The following is a 6,497-nucleotide window of genomic DNA, read 5'->3' as shown; positions in this document are numbered from 1 at the left end:
GCCCGTGTCGGATCCCGAGATGACAGCCATGCTGTCCCGGGCAGCCGTGAGCATCGGGCTAGAGTGGAACCCTCCGCCCTGCCCCGAGCGCTCGCGGCTGGACGATTGGGTTTTGGGTGCGGCTGCCGCCTCACGGCCTCAGCCAACCCCAATTCCTTTCTTCCCGGAGCTGCATGAGGAGCTGTCGAGATCATGGAAGGCTCCTTTGACCTCCCGTGAACGCTCGTCAGCTTTCTCCGCCTTTCCTCCCCTCGATGGCGCAGCTGTCCATGGGTACACTGGGATTCCCCCGGTGGAGCGCTCTGTTGCGATGCAACTGTGTCCTCAGAGCGCCTCCTCTCGTGGCAATCCTAAGCACCCGTCCAAGGCCTGTAGATTCTCGTCATCTATGGTGGCGAGGTCTCACAGAGCTGCAGGACAGGCGGCTGCTGCCCTGCATGCGATGAGCACCTTGCAGGTCTACCAGGCCCAGCTGCTCAGAGACATGCACGAGGGCAGGACTGACCCAGGGACGTTTGACGAACTGCGTGCCGCCACTGACCTCGCTCTCCGGGCGACGAAAGTGGCCTCACGCTCCCTGGGTCAGGTGATGGCCACTAATGTGGTCCAGGAGCGTCACCTTTGGCTGAACCTGGCCGATATGCGGGACGTTGAGCGGACTCGTCTGCTCGACGCCCCCATATCCCAGGCCGGCCTCTTCGGCGGAACGGTTGAAGACTTCGCCCAGCAGTTTTCAACCGCACAGAAGCAGTCTGAGGCGATTAAACACATTCTGCCCCGACGGCCAGCTGCTGCCTCCACCCAGCCGTCGGCACAGACGCCTCAGCCTGCTCGCCGCCGAGGGCGCCCTCCTGTGGCTCCCGCCCCTCCCGCACGGCCCCAGCAGCAGCCTTCACCCGGGCCGCGTCGTGGAGGAAGCCGCAGGAAGGCGCCCCAGCCCCCTCAGGCCCCGCGCCCCGCTAAACGCCAGGCCAAGCGGCGCTCCTGAGACGGGCTCCTCAGTGATGGTGTCGGTTTTTTCCCAGGAGGCGGTTGCAGGCCCCCTCCTTCCCCCGGTGGAGGGCCGGGGGAGAATCTTTTGTTCTCCACTCCCCGCTGCTCACCCACGGGTGGGCAGCACCCTAATGTGGTTAAAGAAAGAACCGAAATGTCCATCACTGAGCACACAGAGCCGGATGACAGTGCGCGACGCCCCCGTGCCTCGCCACTCTCGTCCTCCTCTGTCTCTGAGGGCGAGGATGACAGTGCGTGCCGTCCCCGGACCACACCACTCTCATCCCCCTCTATCGCCAGACCCCTGGCAGAGCAGACCCCCGTGGAACGCTGGTCCTTCCCTGGTCTCCTCTGTCAGGGCGCGGAGCTTGGCTGTGCACACGCTCAGGGCCGCTATGCCACCCTTGCCTGTGCCGGTCACTCCGCCTCGCTGCCCCTCCGGGGGGACGCCTGTGGCTCGGATGATTCCGCTGGATCAGTTTTTGGGGGCTTGGTTAGAGCTCCCCAATCTGTCCCGTTGGGTCGCCCGAACTATCAGGCTCGGCTATGCGATTCAGTTCGCACGGTCTCCTCCCCGCTTCAGGGGAGTCCGCTTTACTATGGTCGGTGGCAATGCCCCGATCATGAGAGCGGAGGTTGCTACCCTGCTGGCGAAGGGTGCAATCGAGGCTGTCCCTCCAGCCGAGATGAGGTCAGGGTTCTACAGCCCCTACTTCATTGTCCCCAAGAAAACCGGTGGGTTACGGCCAATCCTGGACTTGCGCGTCCTGAACCGCTCCCTTCACAGGCTGCCGTTCAAGATGCTCACGGCCAAACGCATTTTCGAATGCGTGCGGCCACAGGATTGGTTTGCAGCGATAGACCTGAAGGACGCCTACTTTCATGTCTCCATTTTACCTCGACACAGACCGTTTCTTCGGTTTGCTTTCGAGGGGCAGGCATACCAGTACGCGGTTCTCCCATTCGGGTTGGCTCTGTCTCCTCGCGTCTTTACGAAGGTCGTCGAGGCAGCCCTTGTTCCCCTACGCGAACACGGGGTTCTCATCCTGAATTATCTCGACGACTGGCTAATATTAGCTCACTCTCGAGATCAGGTTTGCGAACACAGAGACCTTGTGCTCCGGCACCTAGCCCGTCTGGGCCTTCGGGTCAACTGGGAGAAGAGCAAACTTTGCCCCGTGCAGAGGATCTCTTTTCTCGGTATGGAGATAGACTCGGTCGCCATGTCCGCGCAGCTTACGAGCGAGCGCGCACACTCACTGCTGACTTGTCTTCGACAGTTCGAGGGCAAGAGTGCGGTCCCACTGAAACTTTTTCAGAGGCTCCTGGGGCATATGGCATCCGCAGCCGCGGCAACGGCACTCGGATTGCTTCATATGAGACCGCTTCAGCTGTGGCTTCGCGATCGGGTCCCGAGGTGGGCATGGCATTGCGGTACGCTCAGAGTTCCAATAACTCCGACCTGCCGTCAGACCTTCACCCCGTGGCGGAACCTCAGCTTTCTATGGGGCCGGAGTTCCCCTAGAACGAGTTTCCAGGCATGTTGTCGTCTCCACAGATGCCTCTGCCACGGGCTGGGGCGCCATGTGCAATGGACATGCAGCCGCGGGCTCCTGGACAGGACCCCAGCGCCTCATGCATGTCAATTGCCTCGAGTTGCTGGCAGTACGCCTTGCCCTGCACCGCTTCCATGCGTTGCTCCTGGGTCAACACGTACTTGTCCGCTCGGACAATACCGCGACTGTAGCGTACATCAACCGTCAGGGTGGTCTACGCTCTCGCCGTATGTCGCAACTCGCACGCCACCTCCTCTTATGGAGTCAGAAGCACCTGAGGTCCCTTCGTGCTATTTACATTCCAGGAGTGCGGAACCTTGCAGCCGACGAGCTGTCACGGCTCCGGCCAACCTCTGGCGAATGGAGACTCCATCCCCAGTCGGTCCAGCTGATATGGGACCAGTTCGGGGACGCACAGATAGATCTGTTTGCCTCCCACGACTCATCCCATTGCGCCCTGTATTACTCCCTGACCGAGGGCACGCTCGGCACGGATGCACTGGCGCACAGCTGGCCGCAGGGCCTACGCAAGTATGCGTTTCCCCCAGTGAGCCTTCTCGCACGTACTCTGTGCAAGATCAAGGAGGACGAGGAGCAGGTCATATTGGTCGCCCCATACTGGCCCACCAAGACCTGGTTCTCCGAACTGGTACTCCTCGCGACAGCACCTCCTTGGCCAATTCCTCTGAGGAAGGACCTCCTTTCTCAGAGACGGGGCACCCTATGGCACCCTCGTCCCGATCTTTGGAGACTCCACGTGTGGCTCCTGGACGGGACGAGGCAGGTTTGAGTACCCAGACCACCAGCGGTGGCGGCTACCATCACTTCCGCTAGAGCATCGTCCACGAGACATGTCTATGCGTTGAAGTGGAACCTCTTCGTTAACTGGTGCTCTTCTCGCCGAGAAGACCCCAGGAGATGCTCGATCAGCGTTGTGCTTTCCTTCCTGCAAGACGGGTTGGAGCGAAGGCTGTCTCCCTTCACCCTGAAGGCGTATGTGGCCGCTATCGCCGCATATCACGAAGCAGTTGAAGGTAAGTCTCTTGGAAAACACGACCTGATCCTCAGGTTCCTGAGAGGAGCGAGGAGACTGAATCCTCCTCGCCCTCCTCTCGTTCCCTCTTGGGACCTCTCAGTGGTCTTAAGTGCCCTGCAGAGGGCTCCCTTTGAGCCTCTGCAATCAGCTGAGCTTAAGATCCTGTCAATGAAGACAGCGCTCCTGGTTGCATTGGCCTCCATCAAGAGGGTAGGGGACCTGCACGCATTCTCCGTTGACGAAGCGTGCCTGGAGTTCGGGCCCGGCCTCTCTCACGTGATCCTGAGACCCCGGCCCGGATATGTGCCCAAGGTTCCCACCACTCCCTTCCGGGACCAGGTGGTGAACCTGCAAGCGCTGCCCCGGGAGGAGGCAGACCCAGCCTTGGCACTGCTCTGTCCAGTACGCGCACTCCGTGCTTACATAGACAGGACGCAGTGTTTCAGGACCTCAGACCAGCTCTTTGTCTGTTATGGTGGGAAGCTGAAGGGAAAGGCTCTCTCCAAACAAAGGTTGTCTCACTGGATAGTGGACGCCATTACTTTGGCATACCAGCAGCAAGGTCGACCATGCCCCCTTGGTGTGACCCCCCACTCCACCCGGAGTGTGGCGTCCTCTTGGGCTTTAGCGCGTGGCGCCTCGCTAACAGACATCTGCAGAGCTGCAGGCTGGGCGACACCTAACACATTCGCCAGATTCTACAATCTCCGAGTGGAGCCAGTCTCCGCCCATGTACTGTCTTTTTCAAGCTAACATGGGAGCTGTTAAGTGTCTCGCTTGCTCGCCATTCCACTCCACTGACTGGATACGTGCGATATTTCCTCAGGTGAGCCTTCCCCTCTGAAGCCCTGAGTTCCTCCAGCACTGTTGACGCTGGCGCCAGTGTCTATTGCCTGTGCGTCGGCTAGGTGCCTCCGTGTGCATGGTTCCTCCTCTGAGTAACCCCCACATGTGTATTTTCCACTGTAAGCCTCCTTGAGCATGTGTCTTTCCCTCGGCAAGCCACCTTGCCACTCCTGGAGTTGAAAGTAGATGCCACCCTACGGGCTGGTCACTCCAGTGTTCCTCCATATGAAGCCCCCTCGGGCCATATGTGTATTCTTAAGTCCTCCCTACGGGTAGGCATGCTGCGGCATATCTCCCCTGAGATATGCTTCCCAGTGTACCTTGGTATTCCTGTGTTAAGTAGGACTCCTTCGTCCGTGCCTATATCACGACAGGGAGGTCAGACTTCGCAGGGCACTGGAAGACAGCTGTGAAGGTGGCGTGATTACACGGGGACCCCCATTCTCCGTCATCCGACATAACTCGGAGTGACTACGAAAGGGAACGTCTCGGTTACGGATGTAACCCTCGTTCCCTGAGTAGGGAACGGAGACGTTACTTCTCCGTGCCACTTCCGCTGTACCGCTGGGTCGACGCCTGAGTTCAGTCTCGGCTCCTCAGCGAAGACATGATCTGCTGTTGCAGGTGTCTCTCCTTAAATACTCACGCGGTGAGGCGGAGATACATTATGCAAATTCCGCAGACCCATGGCATTTCATTGCCATAGGCTCGTTTTTTACTACTCGAAGAGGATTGGCTTTCTGGCGAAACCCCCCATTCTCCGTCATCCGACGTAACGTCTCCGTTCCCTACTCAGGGAACGAGGGTTACATCCGTAACCGAGACGTTTTTATTGTAACCAAGCCCAGAGAACGACTTGTGGAATGTGCCTATTTATGACGTCATCGATAGGTAATGGAAGAAAATCAACGCCTACTTCATCATTGCAACTTTGGCCCCGCCCACTGGCTTGTTAGTGAGATGAAGAGAAGAGAAGAGTAGGGATCACTGGACTAAAAATAACATTACCTTCCAAAGGATCCTAATGCTAGGAATGTGGTTATTTCTTTTCAACAATGTGAATGTCTTAGTTGAGCATTATTTGTTTGTATTCGGTACATTTCACTGTGGATTCTTTGGTAAATCAGTCGCAATTTCGGCGCAGGCTTTGCAAACAGACTTTTACGATATGGACTCGACAGTAATGCGACAACATATATATAAGTATATAAGTAACCATGTTAAAGGGGTCATTTTTTATACTGTTGTCTGAGGTCAACTTATGATGTTTGTGTGGTTTTACATTCAAAAACAACATAATGAATAAGTAATAAGCTATTCAATACCCTGGTTTGGCGCATTGAAGACTTGGAAGTAAACACCCACTGCTATGATTGGGTAACAGTTTTGCATTTTATAATGAGTTTCGACCCCCAATGTGGAAAAATGGCAAACGCAATGATTTGCCCATACAAATTCGAGCCAGAGTCTGATCACGAATCACAGGACAATGAACCAACAACATCTCAAATACTAAGGATACTCCAGCCTGTGACACCGTGGTAAGTTATCGTTAATCATGTAGATATCACAGTAGACATCAAACGATCTGAAACAATGCAATACTAGCACAAATAAAATACATTTTACTCAACATAAGTATGTTGCACCACTCCTGTCGGATCCAATATAGAATCCAATTTTTAATATCATTCTGTCTGCAAATCCAGCCTTGACTCTGTGTCTTGTTTATAAAAGAATCTGCGATGAAATGAAGCGAACAAACGTGCAATGTCTTACCCAAGCGAGCTGGAACTTCTCCCACAACCAGGCACTGCACAATATTTTGTGATCTTCGGCGGCATTTTTATTGTTTGGTAGCTCGATCCAGTTTAGCGCCACGTAGGCCTATGTTATTTACCTATTACATGTCATGCGCAAAAAAAAAAACCCCGTCATGCCCGAATCGGTGGGCGGGGCAAAATAATTAGGCGTTGGTCTTCTTCTGTTGAGGCGGCGTTCCGCTGCTCTCTGACGTCACAGATCTGCCATATCACAGATCCCTTTTTTGATGAGCCAGCTGTCAA

This window comes from Rhinichthys klamathensis, unplaced genomic scaffold (genome assembly GCF_029890125.1).
Source record: "Rhinichthys klamathensis goyatoka isolate OS25496 unplaced genomic scaffold, OSU_Roscu_1.1 h1tg000254l_1, whole genome shotgun sequence".
Lineage (NCBI taxonomy): Eukaryota > Metazoa > Chordata > Actinopteri > Cypriniformes > Leuciscidae > Rhinichthys > Rhinichthys klamathensis.
The sequence above is the reverse complement of the archived record's forward strand: the minus strand, read 5'-3'. Positions refer to the sequence as shown.